The sequence below is a fragment of the Mobula hypostoma genome, chromosome 21 (assembly GCF_963921235.1).
Source record: "Mobula hypostoma chromosome 21, sMobHyp1.1, whole genome shotgun sequence".
Taxonomy (NCBI): domain Eukaryota; kingdom Metazoa; phylum Chordata; class Chondrichthyes; order Myliobatiformes; family Myliobatidae; genus Mobula; species Mobula hypostoma.
In genome coordinates this window covers 5,318,040-5,330,391 of record NC_086117.1, presented here as the reverse complement: position 1 = coordinate 5,330,391, position 12,352 = coordinate 5,318,040, and the positions used below count along the sequence as shown (strand labels likewise).

Genomic DNA, 12,352 nt, shown 5'->3' with positions numbered 1-12,352 from the left:
TTCAGGCTTCTGTACCTCCTACTTGATGGCAACAGTGAGAAAAGGGCATGTCCTGGGTGCTGGAGATCCTTAATAATGGACGCTGCCTTTCTAAGATACCACTCCTTGAAATTGTACTGGGATGAACATCGATTTCTTGAACTTCTGGTAATACCACCCCCCCAACCCTGCCCTCTCCTTCATCAGTCCCCATTCCCTTTTTCCTCTCTCACCTTATCTCCTTGCACGCCCATCACCTCCCTCTGGTGCTCCTCTCCCCTTTTTTTTCCTCTACGGCCTTCTATCCCCACCTATCAGACACTCCCTTCTCCAGCCCCGTATCGTTTTCACCAATTTCCCAGCTCTTTACTTCATGCCTCCACCTCCCAATTTCACCTATCTCTCTCCCATCCCCCACCTTTTAAATCTACTCATCTTTTTTCTTCCCCAGGTCTCCTGAAGGGTCTCAGCCCGAGATGTCGACTGTACTTTTTTCCCATAGATGCTGCCTGGTTGCTGAGTTCCTCCAGCATTTTGTGTGTGTTGCTTGGATTTCCAGCATCTGCAGATTCTCTCGTTTGTGATTTGACCTTACAGATGTTGTCAGAATTAAGCTCTGAACTCTGATGGCCGAGCTGTAATAGCATCGTGCTAACTACTATGCGACTGTGTTGCCCACACTGTACACCCAGAATTCCACTGCCACTGAGACCAAGTCCCTTGTATACTTCAAGTCAACAAGTTTAGACCTCCATGTTTGGACCAAGACCTGCAATCAGGAAAACAGATCAGCAAGGCAGGTACAGGTGGTATAAGTTTTTTAAAAATCTCAACACCATCTTCACGAGATCATAAACTCAAAATAAATAATGGCCAAGTAAGAGTTAGGGTTGGGTTAAGACAGGAAAGAGGGTTAAGAATAGAGCGCTATACGTACTCCAAAGTTGTAATGTCAAAGAGAAAAACTGAAATACAGGTCCTGAAAAATCTGAAAGTGCTGAAATGAAAATCTTACTCAGAAATCATAATGTGCACAGTCAAAAAACACAACTTGGCAATGTTTTAGTCATGCATGTTTTTTAATGACCTTGAACCCAAGATAGAACTACCTAACTCACAGTTGGATAAGTGATTATCACAACCAAGTCTTCTGAGATCAGTATCCACTAAAATGCATTTTGCTTGCTTGCAAGGATAATGACATTATTAATGTGCTCATCTCTTGCTGCATCACTGAACTGTTCCTACAACCTATGGATTCACTTTCAAGGACTCTTCATCTCATGTTCTCGCTATTTATTGCTTATTTATCTATTTATTTATTTATTTATTTATTAATTTATTCTACCTTTTGCGTTTGCAGAGTTTGTTGTATTTTGCACATTGGTTGTTTGTCCATCCTGTTGGGTGCTGTCTTTCATTGATTCTATCGTGTTTCTTGTATTTACTGTGATTGCCTACAAGAAAACACATCTTAGGGTTGTATTTGGTGATATATATGTACTTAGATAATAAACTTACTTTGGACTATTTTTTGCTTGCCAGTCATAAAGCAATTTTCAAGACAAAGGTTAAAAAATGGCAACATTCCAGTGTTAATGCAAGAAACTTGCTATAATTAAAAAACAATTCAAAGAAAATAGTTCAAATATACATACATTTAAAATTTTACTTTAGAATACAAGCCAAAAGGAGGTGGCCTTTAAAATGACATGTGCCCTAAAAGATCACACAATCAGATTACTGTGCAACAAACTCCTACAAGCTCAAGCCTGCCATTGCACATTTTTCCTTGTACAACGTGGACCAGCTGGGATCAAAAATGGCATCTGGTTGGATTTGGGGGGAGGGAAAAGAGCCAATGTTCAGGATGCAACTCAAGACCTAGGGACATGTTATTAATATGTTAGACCATAAGATATCGGAGCAGAATGAGGCCAACTGGCCCATTGTGTCTGCTCTGCCTTTCTATCATGGCTGATTTGTTATTCCTCTAAACCCCGTTCTCCTGCCTTCTCCCTGTAACTTTTGACACCCCAACTACTCAAGAACCTACCAATCTCTGCTTTATGTATACCCACTGACTCGGCCTCCAGAGCCATCTATATCAATGAATTCCTCAGATTCACCACTCTCTAACTAAAGAAATCCCTTCTCATCTCTGTTCTAAAGAGACATTCTTCTTCCCTGAGGCTGCACCCTCTGTTCTTAGACTCCATCACTCTAGGAAACATCCTTTCCACCTCTGCTCTATCTCGGCCTTTCTTTATACAGTAGGTTCATCGTTCTTCCACCAATATTCTTCATGTTGAAGAGAGTGCAGAGGTAGTTTGGAATCTTGACCAAGTTTTTTCAGGACAGAGGCCTGAAGGAGTGGAGGCAAGAAATAGTATTTAACTGAATAGGGTCCCAGCCCAGTATAATAGTTTTAATCAGAATCGGATTTATTATCACTGACATTCATCATGGAATTGGTTTAGCAGCAGAAGGACAGTGCCCTACATAAAAATTACTACAAGCTACAATAAATATGATGAAATAAATAAGTAGAGCAAAAAGTGAGCTGGTGTTCATAGTCCATACAGAAATCTGATGGCAGAAGGAAAGAAGTTGTTCCTAAAACGTTGAGTGTGTGGTCTTCATGCTCCTAATTGTAGCAATGAGAAGGGGGGATATCCTGGATGGCAAGGGTCCTTAATGATAGCTGCTATTATTATTTCAGTATCATGAATGGATCAAAAATAAAATGTGCAGGATATTTTTCTCTAAATGTCCATTTTTTAAATATTATCTTTCTAAAATCGAATGAACTTGAAGCATTATTTTCAATAATTACATGACTTACAAAGACAAAACAGTGTAATCATTCAGTTTTATACACCTCTAATAGTGAAAAGCAGATTAAACCATGGTATCTAATATTTTCTTTTGTTTTGACATTTTTAAAAAAAGGAGAAATTAAATCTCAGAAAGCTGAACAGCAATATCAAAAATGTTACACTGTTAACAAGTCACTGAATTAATCATCTAAGTTACTGGTGGATGTAAAATAATCAAGCTCACACAATAAATGGAGGAAATGCTGAAATTCATTTCACTAAAACAACTGAATGTTTTTTTATAAAATTCCATTATAATTAATGAGGTTCCTTAAGGTTGTTATAGCTGGAGGTGGTAATGGTGACAAGCCTCCACTACCTATTAAATGCTCCTAGTGGTGTGCACCTCAAATAGTCTCTGACAACTAAGTCCAGCTCCTGACCTTCACGTGTGGCTTTGCTACTAAGCCCAGCAGAACCATTTCTACTGACAGGAGAAGGGGCAAAGGTGGGTTACTGGTGCCTTAAAACCAGTCACTTTGGGTAGATGGGGCTCGTCAGACGTGGTTGGCAGCTCATATAGCAGAAGGAAAACTCAGATCTCAAACTTCCACTGCCTTGCGACTATACCCACTCATGGGGAGGGCTTCAGGAGTAAACCCTAAGGGAGAAATTGGAAGCTGGAGTCTCTAAGGCAGTCCTACACTGAGTTCAATGTTTACTGGCAACTCCTGTGAAGCTGCTGGTACCAAACAGTATCAGTCTCTGCCGTTTCTTTGGGTTCAGCAGATGCATGGAGAGGGGGAGCTTGCTATATGGGAAACACCTTGCTCTCCACAGCGTACCGCCCAGGCTTGTGTATCTACACAGATAGGATAGAAAATCCATGGTCAACTCTGACTGACGAAGGCCTCAGCCTCAGCCATAATTAATGAAAGTACAAGTACAAGTGGAGAGTTTTTAAAAGGTGTATCAATGCTTTAGATTATTTTGGATTATTATTCTGGTAGATTATTTTCTGTGTATGCATTTTACAGACTGAAGAAAACTTTATGGACAGTATCATATGGCTGTCCACCTTCATAATTAATGATCCTAAGCCAATTTCAAATGAATAAATACCCGCATCTGAACTAAATAGATGATTCAGATAAATGTTAAATGAAAAACTTCCCAATACTCTGTTCAATCCTTCAAGATAGTGGGATTTTAATTCCTCGTGAATGCAGTAACTTGAAGAAACTGTAAACTTTTTCAACTGTGTGGAGTTTCCAAGTGGTTATTTTTGTAGAAGGGATTTGAGAATCAGAAACAGGTTTATTATCACAAAAACATTGTGAAATTTGTTGCTTTGCAGCAATGGTACAGTGTAATACCCAATTATACTATAAATTACAATAAAAAGACGTATAAAAATTAAATAAGTAGCTTTAAAAGAGAGGAAAAATAGTGAGGTAGAGTTCATGGGTTCATTGTCCATTCAGAAATCTGATGGTGGAGGGAAAGCAGCTGTTCCTGAAATGTTGAATGTGTTTTACAGCTGCTGGTAGTGAGGAGAGTATACATCCTGGTGGTGGGTGTCCTTAATGATGGATGCCGTCTTCTTGAGGCATCACCTTTTGAAGATGTCCTTGATGGTGGGGAGGCTGGTGCCCGTGATGGAGCTGGCCAATTAAATATTCAATATTTGGAGCCAAATCCATATTACCAAGTCATATTCTAACAATAAAAAGAAAATCAGCAAGATTCTAGCAGTTAAATTACACACCAAAAGGATTTTAAAAATCATCAAGGGCAACTAAATACCCTTTTCCCAACGTTGGTGCTTTTTTCTACAGTTTCTGAGATAAATCATTTTGACCTTAAGGTGACCTTCACTGCATAGATCAGCAGCTACTAGATCATAGCTGTGACCTTCTGCTTCTCAAATGCTGAATGCCAAACAAACATCTTTGACTTATAGTGCATGAAACAAATCTGCTGACAGTTTAATGTTAGTATTTCACAGATCATTAATGTGACTTAGTTTTTTGGTTATATTGGAACATACAACAGTCCAGCCTGTTGGCCTACGATATTGTGCTGACTTTTTAAACCGATTTTAAGATTAATCTAACCCTTTCCTCCCACACACTTACTTACTGCCCGTTACACCCCTGACATTTAGGGCAGCAATGAAGGTCTTCCATCTGTAGTGGTGTTCAGGGCTTTCTTCATGTCAGTAACTTCCTCCTGGTTTTCACTACTGTTAGTCATTCAAGTCCCGGGTGGAGACTCAGGAATACAATCACACTCAGATGTAGAAGGATTGTTCATTGCTGTTTCCATAGCAATTTTATTTTACCAGTCAGGGTAGTTAGTCCTAAACTGAACCTCCAAACCTGAAGAACTGGTGGACCACTTAGTCTGGCTTCTGCCTTTCTATGTTGACAAGGGTGACCCTCCTCTGGGAATTTCCAAAAAACTTTTTATGAAGCATCAATCTCATTAATTCCCAAAAAAGAAAAAAGATTTATCTGAATGCGCTTCCTATAGACCAATCTTTCTACTGAATGTGGATTTTAAAATTCTTTATAAGATCTTGGCTAATAGACTTGAGAGTCTTTTACCTAGTGTTACTTCCAATGATCAAACTGGATTTATTAAAAATAGATAATCACATTTTAACATTCAAAGATTATTAAACATTATTCACTCTTCTCCATCTAAAGAATCTGAATGTGTTGTTTCTCTTGATGCAGAGAAAGCCTTTGATAGGGTGGAGTGGTCTTACTTATTTGAGGTTTTGGAAAGATTTAATTTTGGTTCGGGATTTATTTCCTGGATCAAATTGATCTATCAAGCCCCTATGGCTGCGGTTATATCAAAAATCTTCTTACTTTAGATTATACAGAGGTACTCGGCAGAGATGTCCTCTTAGCCCTTTATTATTTAACTTGGCTTTAGAACCCCTTGCTATTGCTCTTAGAGATTCCAATACTGTTCAGGGTATTAAGAGAGGAGACAAAGTACACAAGGTTTCCTTGTATGCAGATGACCTGTTAGTTTATGTTTCAGATTCTAGGAAATCTATTCCTTCTATGTTATCTATATTTTCTGAATTCAGTAGTTTTTCTGGATATAAATTAAATTTACATAAAAGTGAGTTATTTCCCATTAATAATTACTCGGATCAATATCATCAACTACCTTTTAGTATTGCTAAAAATTACTTATCTTGGTATTAAAATTACTAAAAATTTTTAAGGACCTGTATAAATATAATTTTCTCCCATTAATTGATTACACCCAACAAATGCTTTCTAAATGGTCACCTATGACATTATCATTAATAGGTCGAATTAATGCTTTTAAAGTGATAGTTCTACCGAAATTCTTATATATATTTCAGGCAGTTCCTTCCTTTGTTCCTCAAAAGTTGTTTGACAGAATAGACTCTATAATCTTATTTTATATTTGGAATAACAAAAATCCTAGATTGAGTAAACCCTTATTGCGGAAATTAAAAAAGGATGGTGGTATGGTATTGCTAAATTTTAGAATGTATTATTGAGCAATTAATATTCGATATATTAGTTTTTGGATTCATTATTCAGACATACATGAATGTCCTTCATGGTTGGATTTGGAGGAAAACTCGGTGAAGGGGTTCTCTTTGGCCTCTTTACTGGGAGCTCCTCTTCCCTTTTTGTTTTCTAAGATTAGTAGAGAAGACTTTAATCCTATTATTAAACATACATTAAGAATTAGGTTTCAGATTCATAGATTTTTTTGTTAAATAATTTTGTTCTTTCTAGTAATATCCATTTCAATTACTTTTTTAAACCATCAACTTTGGATAAGGCCTTTTTAATTTGGAAAACCAAGGGAATAACAACTTTTTCAGATTTTTTTAGGGGATTGTTTAATGTCTCTTTCTCAGTTAGTGGATAAATATGATTTATCTAATGTACACTTTTTTAGTATTTACAAATTAGGTATTTTTTATGTGGTTTGCTGCCAAATTACCCTTCTGCTTATCCACCTAATATGACAGATGCTCCCTTTCAGCTTAAACCACTTCAAAAAGGGTTGCTAGCTATAGTTTATAAACGGTTATTGAATTTACGAATGATATCTAATGATAAAATCAAACATACTTGGGAATTGGAATTTCAAGAGTCATTTTCAGATAATCAATGGAGTAAAACTTTTCATTTAGTTAATAACTCATCTATTTGTGCCCGCCATTCCCTGATACAGTTCAAGGTAGTGCGTCGGGCCCATACCCAAAGGATAAACTAGCACCTATTTTTTCCAACATCAATCCTATTTGTGACAGATGTAATATTGAGGTGGCCACTTTAACTCATATGTTTTGGTCTTGCATAAAGCTAGATAATTTTTGGACAGATGTTTTTAAAACACTATCAAAAGTCTTGGATCTGGACCTACAACCTAATTTACTTACGGCAATCTTTGGGATTATCCCATCGGAAACAGGAAATATTCCTGTTTCCGCTCAATGTAGGATAGCCTTTTCACCTTTATTGGCTAGGAGAGCCATTTTATTGAAGTGGAAGGATTCTAATCCACCTGTCTTTTATTGGCTTTCCTCCATTATGTTCTTTTTAAGTTTAGAGAAAATAAGTCAGTCATTTGATACATCCTTTAAATTTGAGCAAATCTGGCGACCTTTTATTCAATATTTTCATTTGATTTGATTTATTACTCTTCCAATTTTTTTTTCGAAGTTTTAAATTTGATCAGAAAGTCTTTCCCTTTTTTTTGGTCATATCTTCAGAATGGACTGCCCAGTCTCCTTTCCCCCCTTTTTTTCATATAGTGTAGTGGGTTTTTTTTCCCTTCTCATCTAAAAAATTTTAAGTTTTTTTTCTCTCTTTATGAATTGGTAAGAGAATTAGCTGTTTTCTTATTATATATTACATATTAGCTTAATACTATGTATGATTTTGATAATGTCTATTTCACTTTCTGTTAGTATTGTTATTGATATATACATTTGAAATAATTCTCCTCGTTTGTATATATGCTCTTTTTAAACCAACAAAAAGATTAAGAAAGAAAGAAAGACAAGGGTGACCCTACTAAGAGCCAAAGCATAAAGGCCTGACTCCAGCCAACATAGATCTCTGGGTCACTGAGGCATATAGGACTCCAAACGACGACAAAGTTGTGGACTTCTTGGAGATTCACTCCCGCATAGCCCTTCAGTTTCCTCTCATCCATGACAAAGAGAAAATCTTCAGATGCTAGAAATCCAAGCAACACACACAAAATGCTGGAAGAACTCAGCAGGCCAGGCAGCAATTATGGAAAAAAATACAGTTGACATTTTGGGCCGAAGCCTTCTCATCTACATTAGGTTTTTACTTTATATGAGGACTTCCCACTAGCCACTAGTACCCATCTGAGGAGCCCAACATAACAGTCACACTTGAATGTGTTATGTCCCTCTGCCTTAATTTGCTAGTTTTTGAAAAGTGTTGAAACTGATGTTTTGCAGGATACATTTATAAATTGTAAGGAGAATTCTATGATAATTTAAACACCCCTAGAAAACATCTTTGCAATAGGAGACAATGATCCTCATTCCTGAATAGTATTTACTGGACCAACACACAGTAGTGGGCAATATACACTCATTGACCACTTTTTTTTTTAGGTACACCTGCTCATTAATGCAAATATCTAAACATGTGGCAGCAACTCAATGCATAGAAGCATGCAGACATGGACAAGAGGTTTAGTTGTTGTTCAGACCAAACATCAGAAAGGGGAAGAAATGTGATCTAAGTGATTTCAACTGTGGAATGATTGTTGATGCCAGACGGGGTGGTTTGAGTATCTCAGAAACTGCCAATCTGCTGGGATTTTTCCACAGTACCGTCCCTAGAGTTTACAGGGAATGGCGTGAGAAACAGAAAAAAAATCAAGAGAACAATAGTTCTGTGGGCAAAAATACCTTGTTAAAGAGTGAGGTTGAGGTCGGGGGCGGGGGGGTACCGAATAAAGTGGCCACTGAGAGTAAGCACTTTGATAATAAATTTACTTTGAACTTTATCATTCTTACATTACATGAAACATTTTAGAGTTTATAATTCTCATGTTACTTTGCTGATATTTTAGCATTTATTCATTCCAGCTTTTTGTCTACAGCATTATTAATGTTGACCGTATTCAAAAGAACTGTCAAATGTAGCCCCTATTTGCCTGTTAAGGGGAAAGCAAAAAGAAAAAGGATGGTACAATTCAAAGAAGTACATGAAGGTTTTCCTAATAAGCTGGCCAAAAGATTACCTTCAAGCTCAACCACTGAAAATAAACTGGTCATTCTTAAATACAAGGCAATTTTGTATGATTCAAGGTCTTCATAAAATTATATTGTACTGATGAATTATGCATGCTGCTTGAAAGATGTACCCACAATGCATCCCCATGACTGATTTATAACTTGGTCTAGCATGGGGGTATCAGACATGCAGCAAAATCTGTGCTGCAGCACAGCTTTCTTTAGCCACAGGAGGATTGCTCAGAAGGAAGTTTGAGATGAATTGCACACAGTACTTGGAGCATGGACTGACCAATGTTTTATACATCCCTTTTGAACAGAAACAAGGAGGAATTTCTTTAGCCAAAGAGTGGTGAGTCTGTGGAATTCATTGCCACAGACGGCTGTGCCCAAGTCATTGAGTATATCTGAAGTCATTAGGTATATCTGAGTCATTGAGTAGGTTGACGGGTTCTTCATTAGTCAAGGTTACAGGGAGAAGATAGTAGAATGGGATTGAGGGGGATAGTAGATAAACTTGATGGAATATTGGAGACTTGATGGGCTGAGTGGCCTAATTCTGCTCCTATTTCTTATGACAAAATAAGAATCACTTAGTTGATTGTGCACTTAGTGATTTTTTTCTACAATCAGAATTGCAGCTCAATACAGTTGAAGATTATTTGCACAAATCTCCAAAATAAAAGACACTCTTCTTTAATAATTCCCTTTCAATACACATTCTAAATTCACTAGAAACTGCTTGCACCATACTCCGTGAATTCTAAAACACAATGACATACTGTACTTACAAATTATAGAAATGACGTCGAGACTTTGGAGAAGATGCAGAAGTTTACTAGAATAATGCCTGGATTTGAGAGCATGTGCTATGAGGAGAGGTTGGACGAACTTGGGTTGTTTTCTCTGGAGTAGCAGAGGTTGAGCGGAGATCTGACAGATGTTTATAAGATCATGAGAGGCACAGATGGAGTAGGCAGACAATATCCTTTTCCAAGGCATAATGTCAGAAGGACACAAAAACACTGGAGGATTTCAGCAAGTCATGCAAAATCTATGGAGAAAAATAGAGTCCATGTTTCGGGCTGAGACCGTCCATCAGGATTGGAAAGGAACAGGGAAGAAGCCAGTACAAGAAGGGGGGGGGGGGGAAGAAGAGTACAAGTTGGCAGGTGATGGGTGAAGCTAGGTGGGGGTAATTTTCCCTTTTCCAGTCCTCATAAAGGGTCTTGGCCCAAAATGTTACTCATTATTCCTCTCCATAGATGCTAAGTCTCTTCAACGTTTTGTGTATGTTACTTTAGATTTCCAGTATCTGCAGAATCCTTGTGTTTATAATACTAGAGAGCATACATTTAAGCTGAATGGGGGTAAATTCAAAACAGATGTGCGGAGGCAAGTTTTTTTTTTAAAAAAGAGAATGGTGGATGCCTGGTATTATGGTGGAGGCAAGTACAATGAATGTGCCCAAAATGGAAGGATATGAATATTGTATTGGCAGAAGAGATTAGTTTAGTTGGCCATTTAATTACTGATTTATTGAGTTTGGCAAAACATTCTGATCCAAAGGACCTGTTCCGGTGTTGTACTGGTCTATATTTTGTGTTCTAATGCACTGCAGGCTTGATATAACACTGTACAGTGGAATAAACATAGCAACCTTGTGTTTTGTTACAAACCCCTGCTCAAGTTACAGCTAATGGTCTCTTGGAGAACATAAGATATCACTTCCAAATTAAGATAGTAAGGAGATTCAAACAGGGCAGTACATAGTCTTAAAGCTGAGTGTGGCTTATCAACCACATGAGCTCACACAGCTCATAAACCCTTCAGGCAAATGCTGTGCACATTTCTCCAGAAACAAATACCAACTGCAGTGTGTAGACTGAAACATAAGTGTTGCTCTTAAAGAATCTTAGAGCAAAAGACAGAAGTCCCCATCCCTACTAACCTTTTCACATTATTAGGCATTGGTCAGACTGTACTTCGAGTACTGAGAGCAGTTCTGGGCATCATATTGAATTGAATTTATTTAAATCTTACATCCGCCCCACAACGTGAGGAAGTAAAACAAAACACTTTGCGTTATGACTCCGTCGCAATGTACAGGCATGCGAATTTATAAGCCTAATGGCTTGTACTGTTCCATAGATTGTTGGTCCTTGCTTTAATGCTGCAGTGCCATTTGCCAGACAGAAGCAGCTGAAACAGTTTATGGTTGGGGGGGGGGTGACTGAAGTCCCCAATGATCTTGCAGACCTCCTTTACGCACCTGCTGCTGTAAATGTCCTCAATGGAGGGAGTGTTCACATCCACAGATGCGCTGGGCTGTCTGTAGCACTCTCTGCAGTGCGCAGCGTTCAAGGTTGGTGCAGTTCCTGTACCAGGCGGTGATACAGCCAGTCAGGATGCTCTCAATGGTGCCCCTGTAGAAGGTCTTGAGGAATCGGGGGCTCATGCCGAACTTCTTGAGTCGCCTGGGGTGGAAGAGGTGCTGTTGTGTTTTTTTTTGCCACGACAGCTGGTGTAATCTTCGCCAATGTGTATATTGAGGAACTAGAAACTACTTGCCCTCTCAACTGACGTTGATTGGGGCGAGCTCGTTTCCGTTCCTCCTGTAATCCACGATCAGCTCTTTTGATTTTTGGACTTTAAGAGAGAGGTTGTTATCTTGGCACCACTGTGTCAGGTTGTCTCATCAGCACCAGAAATAAGGGCGATAAATGTCGTGTTTCCTCTCTAAGAAAATATGTGCTGACATTGGAGAGGGTCCAGACAAAGTATACAAGAATGATCCCCGAAATGAAAGGGTTAACATACAAAGAGTGCTTGACGGCTCAGGGACGTACTCACTGGAGCTTAAGAAAAATGGGGGGGGGGGAGGAGAGGGGGTTTCAATCTCATTGAAACCTATTGAATATAGAAAGCCCTAGATTGAGTAATGTGGAAGGGATGTTTACTATAGTGGGCGAGTCTGGGACCAGAGGGCACATCCTTAGAATCGAAGACTATCTCTTTAGAACAGAGATGAGGAGAAATTTCTTTAGCCAGATGGTAGTGAATCTGTAGAATTCATTGCCACAGGTGGCTGTGGAGGACAAGTCATTGGGATATTTAAAGTAGGGAGAAGGAAGGAGAATGGTGTTGAGATGAGTAATAAATCAGCCATGATTGAATGGTGGAGTAGACTCCTATGTCTTAGTAGTCTGTGATTAAAAACCCAAATAAATTCTAGATATTCATAGTACATGGCAGTATATAT

General features: G+C 38.3%; 1 long non-coding RNA gene across 1 annotated transcript in view; it reads right to left on the bottom strand.

Moving 5' to 3' along the window:
* LOC134359761 (uncharacterized) overlaps positions 1 to 12,352 on the bottom strand; it is a 79,168-nt gene that overhangs the window by 51,002 nt on the left and 15,814 nt on the right. Inside the window, exon 2 of the long non-coding RNA XR_010021200.1 lies at positions 1,328 to 1,436. This is a non-coding gene — a long non-coding RNA (uncharacterized LOC134359761). The remainder of the gene's footprint in view (positions 1 to 1,327; positions 1,437 to 12,352) is intronic.